This window comes from Suricata suricatta, chromosome 1 (genome assembly GCF_006229205.1).
Source record: "Suricata suricatta isolate VVHF042 chromosome 1, meerkat_22Aug2017_6uvM2_HiC, whole genome shotgun sequence".
In the NCBI taxonomy this organism is placed as follows: Eukaryota; Metazoa; Chordata; class Mammalia; order Carnivora; family Herpestidae; genus Suricata; species Suricata suricatta.
In genome coordinates, this window is record NC_043700.1 from 154,459,507 (window position 1) to 154,478,338 (window position 18,832).

Below are 18,832 nucleotides of genomic sequence, written 5' to 3' on the forward strand. Positions count from 1 at the left end.
AGTCCTTCAAAAGCTCCAGACCCAGCCTAATATCTGAACTGTCTTCCCAGAAAGGAACTTTAAATGCTAAGCCCCACCTGTGGTTACAGTTTGTTTATTGGTCTGAGCATAAGGTGGGACATGACTGATCTATGAACCTAGAGTACAAGACTGAGAATGACCTAAGTTCAGGGAGAGTGAAACAGCCAGACCATCTAAGTGAATGGACAATCCAAAAAGACTAGGCCAAGAGCCCAAATTCACCATTAGGCAATGGGACAGGCACTATATTAGTCAGGGTTCTCCAGAGAACCAAAACAAATAGGATATAGAGATATATATGTAAAGAGATTTATTATAATGTATTGGCTCACATTATTACAGAGGCTGAGAAGTCTCCATGGTATAGATTCCAGCCCAAGTCTGAAAGCTTGAGAACAGGGAGTTCTGAGGGCAGGAGGACACCAATGTCCCAGACTGAAAAATCAGACGGAAAGAAAATCCAACTTTCCTTCACCTTTTTATTCTGTTTAGGTCCTCAGTGGGTTGGAGGAAATCCACCCCTGTCATACAGAGTCAGCTGCTGTACTCAGCCCACAAACTCAGCGCTAATCTGTTTTGGAAACACCCTCATCGACACCTCAGAAACAGTGTTCAACCAGCTACCTCGGCAGCCCTTGGCACAATCAAGGTGACTTAGGATTCCACAGATTTAGACAGAAGGGCTGGGGTAAAGCCTAGTAATAGACCCTGAGCTGTTAGCAGGGCTCTCCTGATAAGTACCTACACCTCAGGTCAGGGTCAGAAAGGAGCTAAAGAAATAGAAGGCAGGGAGGGGGTTTGTTGAAATAAAGCCAAAGTTGCAAAAAGAGGTATATGAGAAGGTAAGCAAGAGTTTAATCTTCTAATCCAAAGGGTCTGAATTCAGGATGTTCAGCCGAGAGCCCAGCCCACTCTGATGGCCTCTGCCTTTCCTGTCTCCTGGCTGAAGATTTAAACCCCATTCCCAGCAAGAGGCAAAGAATAACATACCTTTGGGCAGGGACTATAGGTAGTGAAGGAAGAAATAATGGAATGAAAAAGACAGAGATGCTATAGTAAAGGAAGGAAAAAGAAGGGAAGGGAGAGATTCCAGAAGAGATGTTCTCTGCTGACTGAGGGGGATGGTCACCCAGCATATAAGAAAAATCTAGGACCTGATAGAACACGGGAGAGGCTGACAGACTGGCAAAACCAGGCCCCGTTCCCATTCTGCTGTGAACAGGATGATAACTCATGAACCTGAAATGAAGAATTAATTGAACATTCTAAAGACTGCAGGTGTGGGCTTCATCACTAGCAGGAAGACCACTGTGTTACAAGAGGGCACCGCCAGTCTCTTTTGTGACAAACGGCATGGTACAGAGCTACTCAAAGCTTTAGAGATGATCACAGGAGAAAAACAAGTACTTCCATTCCTCCCGAGGAGGGAAAAAGAAAACACCAGATATTTGTTTTTTTTCATTTTAAGAAAATACCATTTGTTTTTGTGTCCCACCTTCAAAAGATGATGACTGGGAAGAGAGGGTTCACAAGTGAATGCTTCTGAGTTTTCCCTTTCTTCTCTGCCCTAGAAGCAAGGAGAGAAACCCAGCGGCCAAGAACGGAGGTGGTCTCTCAAGATGCAGGTCTGAGAGCCCTGAGCCCAGAGACTATTGCCTGCCTTCCCACAGCATACTCGTAGGGGCTCTGTGGTGTGTCAGCTCGACTCAATTACATTGCACAGGACTGCCTTTCTGGCATGTTTCTGGTTAGAGCGCGCCTTAAGAGACATTTTTGGGTGAGACTTGGAAAGCAAATGCGAGGTGGCAGCCATCTTGGTCCCTGTACTGGGAAGCTAAGCGCAGGTGCTGGTCTATCGCCGATGCACTGACCAGGCAGCACTTGGACCTGTGGCTCCACCCTCTTCCCTTGGGTCCTCCTGCAGCCTTATCTGCTCCTGGGCCTGTGTGTTTAGCTGTTTAATGAAGGGCACTAATTTCTCCCGTGAGACACCGCCTCATTAAGGTGGAAGCAATGAGAACTGACAGGTTCAAGTCTGACTTCATCCACTAGTTCATCCTTGTTCTTTTCCCATTTGACATTTGCTTCCCCTGTGCCAACTGCCTGCTCTGTGAACTTCAAGCTCACAGTTAGATACAAAGATATATCTCATACATAAATATGATATATAGAAAGTATCTATAAACATATGCATACTCATATACATGCATATATGTCTGCCTCTCTGATTGAACCCTGACTGGTTCAATGCTCTAGAGAAGAGTTCCAGATCTTCCCCAGGACAGAAGGACAGTGTTTTTAGGTCACATGAATTTGCCACCTGATTGTTCTCAGCAAAGAATTTTATATGTTTCTCTGCTAGGAGAGCCCAGCTATTTCGAAGCAATTTCTCAAACATCTCCAAACCGACAACCTGTATTAAACATTCTATACTTCATTCTTCCAAGTGGAGAAAGTTAATTATTCTCATGTGATCAAAGTTTGTTCATTTGTTTGTTTCATCTCTCCATAGGGTGGAAAGCCACTTGTTAGCTGTGTGACTTTGAGCAAATAATTTCAACTCTTTGGACTCCATTTCTCCCTCTATAAAAGGAAGGTATAATGGGATTGTTGTAATATGAAAAATAATGGAAGTAAAGAGATTTGTACCATACTTGGCAGCACAGGATAATGATTCAGTTGAAAAGAGGAGAGAAAGCAAGGCGGTCTTGATCTTTACCTGAAGGAAAGAGAAACTTAGCTATTTAGAAAAAACCTGGCACAAAAGATTGGGCACAGATGCAGAGAAAAAACTTAGGAATGTTTCCAGATTCACTCTAGGGTCTTGGGTACATAAACTTTGAAAGGCCCTTTACTCAAGGAAGGAAAAATGGAGGAACAGTGACCCACAAATCAGTTGAAGACTTCCTCAGCTTGTCATGTAATTGTGCTTGAGGGACAAGGGTGCCCACTTCTAGAGGCCACAAGAGAAATTTAAGCACTTAGGAATATTTAAACAGAAAGTAATATTTATCCCCTTAAAAATTAATTTGGTCGATAGTTTTAAATGGGAACATCTGCTTACGGTACAAAATTGTATACAAAAAATAAATAATGGAAAGCCATCCTAGTTCCCCCATTTTCTCTTTCCTCTATCACCCACTCTTTTGTGTCCAGTCAGGTATAATCTGTACTTGTACAAATACACACACCCGCACAAATTTACATGTACCCCCTCCATAGAATATAGGTCAAGTAGATGTATATATTTATATATAGTGCTATAATATGTATTGTATACTTTTTTATTCTAATGTAGTTTATGCTGCATATCCTTCTCTACTTTGCTTTTTATACTTAACAATGTATCCTGGAATTTCTCCATTTCAATACAAACATTCCTGCCTCATTTTATTTAATGACTGCATAATAGTTGTAAAGGTGTACAAAAATTACAGCCATTTAAAAAAAATTTTTTTAATGTTTTTATTTTTGAGAGAGGGCGACACACACACACACACACACACACACACACACACACAGAGTGTGAGCAAGGGAGGGTAGAGAGAGAGAGAGAGAGAAAGAGAGAGAATCTGAAGCAGGTTCCAGGCTCTGAGGTGTCAGCACAGAGCCTGATGTGGGGCTCCAACTCATAAACTGTGAGATCACGACCTGAGCCCAAGTCAGACACGTAACCAACTGAGCCAAACTGGCACCCCAATTGCAGCCCTTTCTGACCTGTATGGTTACACTGTTGCCAGTCTCTTACTATTAAAACAATGCTGCACGAACATATTTGTGCACATACTATTTCTCATATACACAACTATGTTTTTAGAATAAATTTATCTTAGAATAAATTCCCAGAAAAGGAAATATTTGAGTCGAAGGATTTGTATGCTATTTATAAAGATAGCTAATCTAATTTTGTTAGAGATTATATCAATTTACACTCCCACTATCCAATTCTCTCACTATGCTAACAGCAGTGTGTTATCAAAATTCATATCTTTCCCAACCTGGTTGGTGAAAGCTAGATCTCATTCTAGTTGTAAGTGGCATTTCTGTCATGAGTAAAGGTTGGGTCTTTTCTTTTTTTTTTTTAATTTGTTTTTTTTAACATTATTTATTTTTGAGAGACAGAGAATGAGCAGGGGAAAGGCAGACAGAGGGAGGAACAGAATCTGAAGCAGGCTGCAAGCTCTGAACTGTCAGCACAGAGACTGATGCGGGGCTCAAACCCACGAACCATGAGATCATGACCTGAGCTCAAGTCAGATGCTTAACCGACTGAGCCACCCAGGGGCCCTCTTTTTTTTTTTTTTTAATTTATTTATTTTTGAAAGGCTGGATCTTTTCATATTTTAAGAGTTATATCAAATTTTCTTCTCTGTGAATTATCTGTTCACATGCTTTCCCCAATTTTCTACTGGTGGATGGTCTTCCTTGTACCAGTCTGTAGGAATACTCTTTGTATTAAGGAAATTAGCCTTCTGTGATGTGCATTGTAAATAGAGTTTTCTTTGGTCTTCTGCCTTTGTTTGTGGTGGTTTTGCCAGGTATATTTTTCTTCAAACAAGATATATCTTAATATTCTATGTTGCCCCTGAAAAGTGCTGATCTATCCAAGCTTTCTGAGAGCTCAAAAGTTTATTCATGAAAACCTGACTGGTGCAGCCACTCTGGAAAACAGTGTGGAAGTTCCTCAAAAAATTAAAAGTAGAACTACCCTACGACCTAGCAATAGCACCACTAGGAATTTATCCAAAGGTTACAGGAATATTGATGTATATGGGCACATGTACCCCATAGTTTAGAGCAGCACTTTCAACAATAGCCAAATTATGGAAAGAGACCAAATGTCTGCCAACTGATGAGTGGATAAAGAAGATGTGGTTTATATATACAATGGAATACTACTTGGCAATGAGAAGTGAAATCCTGCCATTTGCAACAACATGGATGGAACTGGAGAGTATTATGCTGAGTGAAATAAGTCAGTCAGAGAAAGACAGATATCACATGTTTTCACTCATACGTGGAATTTGAGAAACTTGACAGAAGACCATGGGGGAGGGGGAGTGGAAAAAATAGTTTCAAAGAGAGAGGGAGGCAAACCATAAGAGGCTCTTGAATACAGGGAACAGAGGGTTGATGGGGAGATGGGGGAGAGGGGGAAATGGGTGATAGGCATTGAGGAAGACACTTGTTGGGATGAGCACTGGGTGTTGTATGTAAGTGATGAATCATGGGAATCTACCCCCAAAACCAAGAGCACACTATATACACTGTATGTTAACTAACTTGACAATAAATTACATCTAAAAAAACTACCAAATAATATTAACATAACACATGTTGCTTGGATATGACCTAAACTTGACATCATAGGTGAACAAATGTCCCCAAAGGTGTGTATGTCCCAGGAAAAGCTTAAAGGATTCCACAAATAAGTATAGGAGAAATATCAAGAAAGGTCTAGCTTGAGACAAAAAGAAAACTTATTGAGCATTCATCTAAGTGGACTTTTATGTTTCAAATTTCAATATTGTTAAGATATCCATGCTCAAGACTGAATCAGAAAGAAATATTCATTTAGCAATATTAGAGTATTTACTCATTAGAGTAAAAAAAAAATGATAGAAGAGCCACAAGCTACAGGGCTTACTAAAAACTCATGGGAAGAAAACCCCAAAACCATAAAGGCTCATATCTGTGAACACTGGGTTAGTCTCAAACACTTCACAAAGAGTGTCCTAGAGACACTCTTCTTACAGACAGAGTGGATAGAGAAGCTTCTAGTGAGAAACAAAGAGCAGCTCATCACCAGAAACCAGAGCATTTGGGCCTTGGGCGGCATTTCTGACCTCACAAAGATGTCTCAGTGACTTTTGTCCCCTGAGAGAATGGGAGGAAAATGGAGTAATTCTGTTGTCCAGTTGTAAAAGCCAAGTGCTGTCCCAGGGCCAAACCAAGGGAAGGATACAGAGAGAGATACAGGCCATCCAGGCAAAACAGGAAGGGCAGGAGGATTCCGCAGACCTGAATGGACCACAGACAAACCCAGCAGATCTCCAAAAAAGCAAAGCAACAACTTTCCCCTCTGATCCAGTGGCACGGTTACCCTGGGAAGGCAGCCATCATTCAGCTAGCACACTCTCTTCTCTTCCTAGCCTCTCCTTGAAGAAAGGTCAAACTTTCAGCTAGAGTGCCCCAAACCTGTGACCTCAGAGACCTCAAACAATTGCTTCTTTTCTTTTCCTCGCCTGGTGTTGTCACAGATGCTCCTGATTCCCAGACTGACGCCGGCCTATGGGCCCATTGCCATCCCTCCAGATTGACTTTGCTTTGGATTCCTTTCCAGCTTCTTCAAGTCCAGTTCCTGAGATGGCCTTTGGGGTTGTGGTAGCTGAAAGCGACATTGTCAGGAGGTGCAAGGAGATAGGAAATACATCATGGAAAGGAGCTGCTTTTCGCTTCCCTCAGCCAGCATGAAGCCAGAAAAGCAGCGTGTTCTTTTTATTGCTTCATTCTGGGTCAATATGTCTTAAATATGGGCCAGAGGGAAGGCAGTGGAGTAGCCTCTTCTGTGGCTGAGAGCAGGAAACTTTCTAAAATTAATATAGTTGTCTCATACCACTAGTTCTCACTTTCAATATTTTAGCCAGATTTTCTGCCCCATAAGGAAAGGGCAAAAATCCTCTGCCCACCCATTCAGCTGGAAAGCACTATAGATTCCACAGAGCAGCAAGCATCTGAAAAATACTAGGACTTGAGGAAGTGGTAAATTATGCTGATGCTATTGATAAACTCGCTCTCTAAAGCCAGCTGTCTGTAGATATGCCAAAGCCTTGACTAAAACAAATGATTGTGGCTGTTAGAGCCAGCAGAGTCCCTGGAGACTGTCATTCAAGTACAGATGCCCTTCTAATAGATGAGGCAAAAAGGCCAGAGGAGGTTAGAGGTCCTGTCCAGAGTCACTCAGCTGCCAATGGCAGAGCCAGGATCCTGAGCCAGGTCTTGTGACTGGAGGTCCCATGCTGTTTCTGTGACCCACATTTGAAATGACTGCAACTCCAAGGGCACTTGTAGCCATAAGCAACTGGTTGTCCATTGGGTAGGATTCTGGAAAGAATTGCTGCACCTTTCCTTGAGCCAGACTCAGCAAGCGAAATGTCACACAGATAGAGACACACAAACATCTTAGGAGTGGTGCATTTTCTATCCTCAGGTCAAAAAGCAAACCTGGCTGGTTCCATGGGCAGAGTATACCCAAAGCCCCCAAAGCCAAGGGCACACTATATACACTGTATGTTAACACTTCTTGATCTCAGGATAGTAAGTTTGAACCCCACGTTGGGTGGAGAGGTTATTTTTAAAAAAATAAAATCTTTGAAAGGAAGGAGGGAAGGAAGAAAGGAAGGAGGAAAAGAAGGAAGGAAGGAAGGAGGAAAAGGTGGAAGGAAGGAAGGAGGAAAGGGTGGAAGGAAGGAAGGAAATGCTTAAGCCCTTATACTTCTAACAAGTTGTGCATGACCTTCTATAGCTAGTAATTAGGATGCTTTCTGTAATACCACATGATGTCAACCATTCATTTGTCTAGGGAGTGAAAACTTATAACCAATCCCAAGAAGTTACCTTCACCAATATCTCTGTTATTATTGCTCAGAGACGTTTTCAGGTTTTAAGAATTACAGATGGTTTAATAAACACTTCTTGCTGTTTGTCTTTTGACTTTGGTGACTTCCAGATGGGGCTTGTCCAGAAAAAAAAAAAAAAAGATTTAGGGAAAAGAAAAATTATAAACTTTCGCTAAAAGGCTAGATTTAAAAGTTTTATTTGGCTCATATTATGTTTGGCCTTGGGAAGCAAGAGTTTTCCCTTAATTCTGCTCTAGAATTGAATGTCTTACCAGTTTGTACATGCCAGATCTCATATTTTCTTACAAATATCACCAACATGATAAACTGGTTGGAAGAAGACATAGGACTACTTAGAAGAGGTCCAAGTGCACAGGAACCCCATTTCCATAGCAGCACCCTGAGCAGAGATGGTCAGCTCACTCTCCATATCAGGGGGCTGGTATTCGGGGCTGGCTGTGAACTGGGTCTTGCACCTGCAAGGAACTAGAAATACAGAAGCCTCCTTAGCTTTTGAGAAAAAATATCAGGGTTCTGCCACCAGGCAATAAGGGGTGCTACTGTATCACTCGCACCTGCTGTCAATGAAGTAACAAAGTCAGATCTTACCCTGCTCATGCTGGTCTTCTCTGCTGGCGAGTCTTTCTCAGATAGAAAAGGTCACCTGCCACAAAGGAAATGTACAGCCATCCACTCCATAGGAGGCATTGTACATTTGCTCTCTCTTTTTACATAGTTTGGATGGAAAGATCCTCCTGTGGTTAGGAGCTGCTGGAGGGAAATGGTCAGCGAGCCTGCTTCCCCTCACTCTCTCAGCCAGCACTGAGAGTCACAGGGTCTGCCCTTGACCTTTGGCTGTAGCTCCTACCTAATCAGAGCAGCCCTGGAGGGGGAGAGCCTCCACACCTCCCTGAAAAGGATCCTAACTCTGGGCATGTCTGGCAACATATCCCCGCTTGGGAACAGGAGAGCTGAATGTCCCGTCTTCCTGGCTTCTGGCTTCTGGCTACACCAAAGGAGCCCAGTGCACCCCTCCGCTCCCCATTCTCACCTCTTCCGGCCTCAACATATTCCCATTACAGAAAGCAATATTCAAGCAGCCAGTCTATAGCTAGGAAGCTGGGAGGGTAGGTATAATCTAAAAGCTGTTATGATTTATCTTTTTTCTAATTCTTAAGCACTTTATTTCAACTTAATACATATAACTGTACTATTTAAGTTACATGTATTAATAGAAATACATAAATGCATAAACACTTAAATACAAAAATTAATAAGTACATAAATGTGCAATGTATTTGCTGACATGTAGGGCCAAGGCCTTTACTTTCAATGTAAGATTATTGTTTGGTGATCTATAAAATCTTCCTGACATCACCCATACCCATAATGCACTGTCCGCTATTCCCAACTTCAATTTTTAAAGATAAACAGAAATTCATGGGAGCACTTCCCCTGTTTATGTGCTCTCTCTCTCTTTCTTTCAAAATAAATAAATAAAAATTTTAAAAAAAGATAAACAGAAATTGAAAGGCACTTCCTTGTCAGGTGGAATATACAATTTTTATTACTTTTTTCAGCCCTTTATAGTTATCCAACACATGTAGTTATAATGTATCTTTATTTTGTTTGTGATGCTTGTGTCAGTGGTTAGAGAATAAACAGAACCATCACAACTTATAGATCTGATTTCGTGTATGATCATGTTTTATTTAATGTTTGTAAGTTTTTCTCTCTAACGCACTGAGAAAGGCACAGTATCAAACCAGGAAGGAACTTCAAACAAAACTTGTACACACGTGTTTATAGCAGCATTATTAAAAAACAGCCAAACGGTCATTACAAGAGGGGTATGGGTGGGGACTGGGTAAAATAGGTGATGGAGGTTAAGGGATCACTTAATCATTTGCCGTGATGAGCACTGGGTGTTGTATGAAAGTGTTGAATCACTGTATTGTCCACCTAAAACTAATACAACACTGTATGTTAACTATACTGGAATTAAAATTAAAACTTAATTTAAAAATCAAATCAAATAAATAAAAACAGCCAAAGGGTAGAAACTATTGGAATGTCTACCCATTGATGAATGGGTAAACAAAATGTACAGCCACACACTGGAATATTATTCAGCCATGAAAGGAACAAAAAAATACTACAACATGAAAGAACCTCAAAAATACTATTCCTAGTGAAAGAATCTAGACACAAAATCTCACTCCATTTATATGATATATCCAAAATGGGTAAAGCCACAGAGACAGAAAGCAGATGTGTGTGGTCAGAAGCTCAGAGGAAGGGGGATATGGGAGGGTTGTCTAATGAGTACAGGGTCTCCTTTTATGACGATGAAATGTTTCAGAACTGGATAGAGGTGGGCGCTGCACAACCTTGTGAATGTACTAAATGCCAATGAGTTGTACACTTTTTAAGTTTTTCTTTAAGTTTCTTTATTTATTTTGACAGAGAGAGAGAGAGACAGAGACAGAGACAGAGACAGAGAGAGACAGAGAGAGAGAGAGACAGAGAGAGACAGAGAGAATCCCAAGCAGCTCCATGTACCCACCACAGGGCTCGATCTCATGGACTGTGAGATCATGACCGGAGCCAAAATCAAAAGCCTGACACTTAACCAATGAGCCACCCAAGAGCCCCTGAGTTGTATACTTTTAAATGGCTAATTTTATGCTATGTGAATTTTACCTCAATAAAGAAAAAATTGGGAGAGAGGAACAGGTCCCGAGAACTTGCAGCGCCCCCCCTCATGCACACCCATGCATATTGTTACCGTACACATACATGGGCATGCATTAGTAACCCAGGTAACCTAGAGCTTTCTTAACAGATGGCTGTTCTGCCTTCCTAGAGGTGAGAACTTCTTTCTGTACCAGAGGCCTATTGATATCTCAGATTCTTAGGTTCTTTTTCTCCCTACCCACACTAAATTCCACTCCTCTTCTGCATATAAGTGACTGCCAGGAGCCAACTTTGATTGGCCATTTGGTAAAAGGCGAAAGATTTATATGATCTGAAGAGAAACCAGAGTATTGATTGACCATTTGGGACACTGTCTGGAGAAGACCCCAAGAGATCTCATTGGACCATTCACCGTTCCATGAGGGTGACCAGGAACATGAGCTATGTATCCCTTCTCCACTTGCTTTCACTGAGGACCATTGTTTCTTCTCAGAAGCACAGATGGGCACATCTGGAGATGAACACACCAATTGCTTCTTCCAACATATAGACTTTGGAAACCTAAGCCCGCTGGTGTTGCACATGTTAGCCACACTGCTGTGCTTAAAATTTGTACCTCAGGATGGGACCAGCTCAACGACCTCTGATTGAAGCTTCCAGATGTTCCACAAGAAGAGAAAGAGAAAGAGCTCCAACGGGAAAGTGAGCTCTGAGGGGATTTCTCCCATCCTTATCTCTGGAAGCCCTACATAAAGCAGACATCGCTCTGGGAGCCCATCGTGAGATGCAGTAAGCCCTGGAGAGGAAGACTGAAGCTAACAGAAAGCAAATGTCTACTTTGGCAATGTCCACAGCTGACGTCAGTTTGTTCTCCTCGCCGTTGTTAATGAAAAAAAGTTATAACAAAACAGCTTTGTGGAACATGCTAAATACCAAATTGTTCTGTTTGACTTTGATCATTTGTGCTTCCTATGATAAGCAGCATATGGCCACAACCTTAGCGTGTGACTGTAGTAAATTATCAATGTAAATATCTTTACCACAAAACTTTATTGGCTGGGGAAGAAAATGTCAAAGGACTAAAACAAAAAAGAATTCCTCCAGCAAAGCCATAAAAATATGTTTGAATTTACACAATGAACTTGATTCCATTTGTAATCCCAGTATCCCTAAATTCTCAGGGTTTCTGGGGTTATTGCCTTCTAACATCTAAATGAAATGGCTGGAGCCCCCATTCTCTATGCTGTGGGAAGTCTCCCTCCAGTCTCTTCCAGGGATTATTGGAGAGCAGAGGGAGACTCCCAGTCTCTTGACCAGTGCAGGCTGCAGCCTTCTTTCTGACCATCACATGCAGCTCTAAAGGTGGCGCCTTATTTCATTGGCCTATTTTGTGCCCTGCTGAACACTTCCCAACCTCCATTTCCCCTAAAGAATCACTAGGCCACGGGGATTGTGCATCACATGGTTTGACTAAAAGTTGGGGAACTGGAGAAGGTATTTACAACACAGCATGGTAAAAGACAACAATTAAAACTCTGTATTAGCCATTCCTTAGTCATACCCTGGGATGGAAATTTTTACCACCCTCTCTCCCTCGGAGTGCAGCTTGCTACCAATTTCTTGGCTTCCTTTCCAGCCTGAGACCCTCTCTCAACTCTAGCTCCCAGCCTAAATCTCCTAAACAGCATTTACTTTCTGACAGAGAGCCATTACTTACCTACCATGGTGTGTGTACACGCACACACACACAAAGGTACAAGTATTCACTGGGTCTGATTTTGCAATCCAAATACCCACCATTTCCTGTGCTCTGCTAAACAGAGGATTGCCTATTCCAAAGCTCCATCTTTTGACAGCAGAAAACTCTCACAAAAACTTCCAAGTTCCAGGATTTCATTACCAATGATCAGTCATATCCTTTTTGGTTTTTGTTTTGTTTTGTTTGGGGGATTTTTGGCAGCAAAATATAAGTAACATAAAATTCACCATTTAACCATCTTTAATTGTATGGTCCACTGGCATTAGGAACATTCACATTGTTATGCAACCATTTGTTTGGTACTATCCATTTCCAGAACATTTCATTATCCCAAATTGAAACTTTGTAATCTCTAAATAATAACTCCCCATTTGCCCCCTCCACTTCACCCCCCGCAAAGCACCATCCTATTTTCTGTCTTTGTGAATTTGACTATTGTAGTTACTTCATGTAAGTGGAATTACACAATATTTGTCCTTTTGTGTCTGGTTTTATTCACTTAGCATAATGTCTTCAAGGTCCATCCATGTTGTAGCATGTGTCAGACTTTCGTTTCTTTTTAAGAGTGAATAATGTTCCAAGGTATGTTTCCAGCACGCTTTGTTTACCTGTTCATCCCTCATTGGACGTTTGGGTTACTTCCACTTTTGGCCATTATGAATAATGCTGATCTGAACTGTGAAGCATGTAAGCATCTGTTCAGGTCCCTGCTTTTCAGTTCTCTCCAGAGTGGAATTGCTGCTTCATGGCAATTCTGTTTAACTTTTTGAGGGACCACCACACTGTTTTCCACGGCGGCTACTCCATTTCACATCTCCAGCCACAAGGTGCAAGTATTCCGATTCCTCCACATCCTCACCAACACTTATTTTCTATTGTTTTATTGTTTTTCATTTTTCTTGAATGTTTATTTATTCTTAAGAGACAGAGACAGAGAGACACAGAGACAGAGACAGAGCACAAGCAGGGGAGGGCCAGACAGAGAGGAAGACAAAGAATCCAAAGCAGGCCCCAGGATCTGAGCCGTAAGCAGTCACCACAGAGCCCGATATGGGGCTTGAACCTACTAACCGTGAGATCATGACCTGAGCCAAAGTTGGATGCTTAACCAACTGAGCCACCCAAGTCCCTCTCTATTGTTTTTATAGTAGCCATCTTAATGTGTAAGAAGTGCTATCTCATTGTAATTTTTGACTTGAATGTCCCCAATTATAGTGATGTTGAGCATCTGTTCGTATACTTATTTACCATTTGTATATCTTCTTTGGAAAAATATCTACTCAAATCCTTTGCCCCCCCTTTTTTTTATCTTTCATTTCATTTTATTTTATTTAGTTTATCGTCAGATTGGTTTCCATATAACATCCAGTGCTTCTCCCCACAAGTGTCCCCCACCATGACCATCACCCCCTCCCTCCCTTCCCCTCCCCCTTCAGTTCATGGTTCCTTTTCAGTATTCAGTAGTCTCCCTTGATTTGTGTCCCTCACTCTCCCCCGCTCTCTTTCCCCCTTCCTCTCCCCATGGTCCCCTGCCAGGTCTCTCCTGTTAGACCTATGAATGCAAACATATGGTATCTATCCTTCTCTGCCTGACTTATTTCGCTTAGCATGACACTCTCAAGGTCCATCCACTTTCCTATAAATCTTTGCCCCCTTTTTAATTGGGTTGTTGTTGAGTTGCAGGAGTTTTTATATATTCTGGCTACTAACCCCTTATCAGGTACATGATTCTCAAACATTTCCTCCCATTCTGTAGACTCTCTTTTCACTCTAGATAGTGTCATTTGATGAAGAAGGGTTTTTATTTTGATGATGCCTAATTTTTCTATTTTTTCTTTTGTCATCTGTATTTTTGGTGTCATACCCAAGAATGTATTTCCAGATGCAATATCATGAAGATTTTCCCATATGTTTTCTCCTAAGAATTTTATAATTTTAGCTCTTATGTTTAGGTCTTTGATCCATTTTGTTACTTTTTTTGGATTAGGTAAGAGTCTATCTTCATTCTTTTGCATATGGATACCCAGTTTTTCCAGTACCATTTATTAAAAGACTGTCTTTTCGGGGCACCTGGGTGGTCAGTCAGTTAAGCAACCGACTTCAGCTCAAGTCATGATCTCCCCGTCTGTGAGTTCAAGCCCTGTGTCAAGCTCTGTGCTGACAACTCAGAGCCTGGGGTTTGCTTTGGATTCTATGTATCCCCCTCTCTCACTGCCTCCCCTCTGCTGGTTCTCTGTCTCTCTCAGAAATAAATAGACATTAAAAATTTTTTTTGCGGGCGCCTGGGTAGCTCAGTCGGTTAAGCTTCCGACTTCGGCTCAGGTCAGATCTCACGTTCATGGGTTCCAGCCCCGCTTCAGGCTCCGTGCTGACAGCTAGCTCAGAGACTGGAGCCTGCTTCCAGTTCTGTGTCTCCTTGTCTCTCTGCTCTTCCCCCTCTATGCTCTGTCTCCCTCTGTATCAAAAATAAATAAAACATTAAAAAAAGCAAATGTTAAAATTCAAATGATGTCGAAAATACGTATATGTAAAATTTAAAAAAAAATTTTTTTTTTGCAAAGATTGTCTCCCCCTCCCTCCCCCTGCTCCTTGAATGACCTTCACACCTTTGACACAAATCATTTGATCATGTATGCAAGGTTTATTTCTGGGCTTAATTGTTTTTATAAATTTTCTTAGATTTATAAAGATCAACTATTTTTACAAATCTTCCTAGAGGAATCAAATGAATTAAATAATCTTATGTGAGTACTGACTAAAATTTGGGGGAAAGTCATAAGATATTACTTATTTAACTTTATTTTTTAAATGTGATTTAATTGATCTAAAATACTTTTTCAAATTATTGAGTCCAAATTTAGCCAAGGCCAATGTCTTACTGTTAGCAGCAAGATCAAATTAAAATACATTAGAGGAATCCAACTGAACAGAAATTGATTATGAATGTAATGGTACCAACAATAGTAATCCTAGATGCCTCCTGTGGAAAGAGTTATGGTTCAGTAGCTATATCTGACTTCACTACGTGATTCAGTTTTTCAAAATGAACTTTTTCAGAATATTCATTTATTTCCTACGAACTACTACAAATTCCCTTAAAATTAGTATTATTTCTTGGAATTATTATACCTGCTGAAGGACACTTACATTAAATCAGCTCAAATTTTTAAATTCAAAAAATTTAAATTTATGGGGCACCTGGGTGGCTGAGTTGGTCAAGTGTTCAGTTTCAGCTCAGGTCATGATCTCACGGTTTGTGGGTTCCAGCCTGGCGTCAGGCTCTGTGCTGACAGCTAGCTCAGAGCCTGGAGCCTGCTTCGGATTCTGTGTCTCCCTTGCTCTCTGACCCTCTGCTCGTACTCTCTCTCTGCCTCTCAAAAATAAATAAATTTTTTTAAATTTAAATTTAAAGTCCAAAAATACCATGGATTTCTAATAGCCTGAGACAAGTTAGGCTACTTAGAGTTTGTAAAATGTGCTGTTAACTTAACCGATATATAGGTTAAATGTCCATTAAAAAAAGTAATTTTGACATCTCCAATTTCTACATCCTCCTGAACACTCCTTTCTCTAACAGATCTGAAGAGAAAAACCACCAAGGACAGAACCATCCCAATCTCAGGGAGAACATTTCACAGCTTATGTTTCATTTCACTTATCTCTTTGCTTCCTGGGGATGTTTGATTTATTACTGCTGTCAAGAAAAGTCCTCAATTTCCAGTAAGAGGCTGAAGAAAGCCTGAGCCGCCCACATCCCAGATGTCTAAGGTTCCAGCCACATGGCATCTGTGAAAATATGAGTGATAGGGTTCTGCTTTCCAATTTGATTTGAGGAAAATCAAGCTTTCAATTTTTCCTATCCATGCATTGGCCATATCCCTTTTGAAAGTTACAGTTTAAAGTAATAACTCCAAGAATATTATAAACCAATGAGCCAAAAACTTTATTTGAAAAAATAAAATTCTTTTAAAAATATTATTCCACACATAATAACAATCCCCCAAATCCCTATGAAACAGATTTAGTAAAATGATCCAAGCCTCAAATAACCCAAAATGTCAAGAAATAAACCCTTTTTTTTTCCCAGATGGGGAAAGACAGATATATCGAGAAGAAAATTTATATCCAAAAATTTTCATATATGCTCACTGCAGCATTATTTACAACAACCAAAATATAAAAACAGCCTAAGTGTCCATCAGTGGATGAATGAAATCTTGCCACTTGCAACAACATAGTTGGACCTCGAAAGCATTATGCTAAGTGAAATAGCTAAGTGAAATAAGTTAGACAAAGACAAGTATCATATGGTCTCTTTTACATGTGGAATTAAGAAGGAAGGAAGGAAGGAAGGAAGGAAGGAGAAAGAAAAGAAAGAATGAACGAACGAATGAAAGAAAGAAAGAAAGAAAGAAAGAAAGAAAGAAGCTCATAGATACGGAGAATAGATTGATGGTTGCCAAAGGTAGGGGGTGGGAGAAGGAAGAAATAAAAATAATTTTTTAAGCAATTAAAGAATAAATTTACAAAAATGCAAGCAGTATCATCTTCTCATTAAATTTTTGTTTTGGTAAATACAGTATTTTGAAATAAATGTTATTTATGTTTAAAAAAGCTTTTTCAATCTGAAGCATTTTGGCTACATAAAGCCTTAGAAGCTCATAAAGAAGAATTTATATCTACTAATTATAGCCATCAAGTTTCCAGATGGTCTACAATTTTCCATTTTGTGAGAAAGTTTGCAGATTTGTATGTATTCTTGGCAGTACTGAGACTCAATCTTAGCTGTGAGGTCATTTGGGGAGACCATAGCTGGAGATCAATAAATATAAACCCTAGGAGGTATTACAAGTGGTTCAAAGAAAAAAAGAGATAAACCAAGAACCATACTCTTACCTATAGAGGACAAACTGATGAACACCGGAGGGGAGGTTGGTAGGGGATGGGTAAATAGGTGACGGGGATGAAGAGTACACTTACCATGATGCGCACTGAGTAATGTATAGAATTGTTGAATCGCTAAATTTTATACATGAAACTAATATGACACTATATGTTAGCTAAACTGGAATTAAAATTTAAAAAAAAGGAACCAGTGTCCTGACATCCTTGAGCATGTGAATCAACCATGCTAGAATCCCGTCTTACTTCTGTACATGCTATTAATGTGATATTATATGTCTATATGTTTAGGCCACTGTGTTTTAAGTTTCCTGTTACTTGCAGTGGAAAAGCATCTCAACAACAGTATCCATAAACAGAACATGTAACATGAATACCATAAACTTTTATTTCCACCGCTGTTGTGATTAAAAAATATTCATTCACAACTGTTACTGAAGCATTCATTCTATCCCATTAACTTCTTCAATCAAGAGATTATTAAAATAATTAAAATACCACCACACATAGAGCATTCACAGAAATATTTTTATCCTAAAGATGGATCTTTGTACTTGAAAACGTTTTTTAAAATGGCTGAAGATAATGAGAAATATACTATTGTATGATTAGGGAAAAAATCAACCTATTGTTAACATTTATATAGACTTTTATGATTTCTAAAGCATGTTCACACCTAAAGAAACATGAGCTAGTATGTTTGTCCTGCGTGAGGAAACTGGGACTCCAAAGTTTTAAGTGACCCATCCACAGTCTTCCATCTATTAGGCACTTACTCTAAGTCTCCAACTTAGCTCCTCTGATTATAAATACCATAGTGTCTTCTTAGCTGTGAAGCCTGAGATTGAGTGAAACCTTACGCATTCCATCCGCTGTCCTTACTGCCAAGAAAAATTCTACATAACAAGGATCACAGCCTATTAGGAAATAAGATACCCAAATAGAAGCACGTAGTACGAATGAATCTCTAGGTAATTCTGGTAAGCAATTATGCTTTTTTTAAAGCAATTATATTTTAAAAGGCTGCTTCGAACAACACAAGTTTTCAACAGCTACCAATCTGCTTTCTGGAAATCATGTGCAGAGAAGAAAATTTCACGAAATGTTCAAATAAACAAAAAAAGTTAAACTTAACGATCAGATTCCTTTATTTAGGCTCACCTGGGCTTATATTTATGCATTGTTCTCTAATACTTTAATTTATTTGGTGTTGTTTTCATTTTGCAATTCAAAGGGTAACATACTTGAGACACACAATATGCAAAACAAAGATAAAAACAGTCTTTGACGGATTTTTTTAATCCATATAGTAACATAAAAGAAGGCATGAATAAATGAAAGCACTAAGTGTGTTCCTGAGTAGGAACACAATACTATTAAGTCAATTCTCCCTGAATTAATATATAAATGTAGTATAATTTCCTTTGAAATCTCAACAGGATTTATTTTTGTCAAAATAATCCTATACTTTATACCAATCAGGATTCAGTTGAGTTCTCAGTGATAGACAAATCCAAACCAACAGTGGCAAAAACAAAATTTAAAAAAAAAAAGCCTATTGCTCTCCCAAGTAAATATAGTCCAGACGTGAGTGGCGTCGGGCTGCAATAGCTCCTCTTTTGTCGGAGAACCTGGATCCTCTCATCTTCCTGCTCCGCCATCCTCAGACACAGCTTCCATCTCTGATCCACGCTGTCGCTCCAGCTCCAACAATGACATCTGCATGAGGAAAACGGAAAGGGAGAGGAGAAGACTCGCTCCTTTCCTTAAAGAACCCATCCCAGAAGTTGAACACACCAGCTCCACTTAATAATCAACTGGCTGGATATTGATC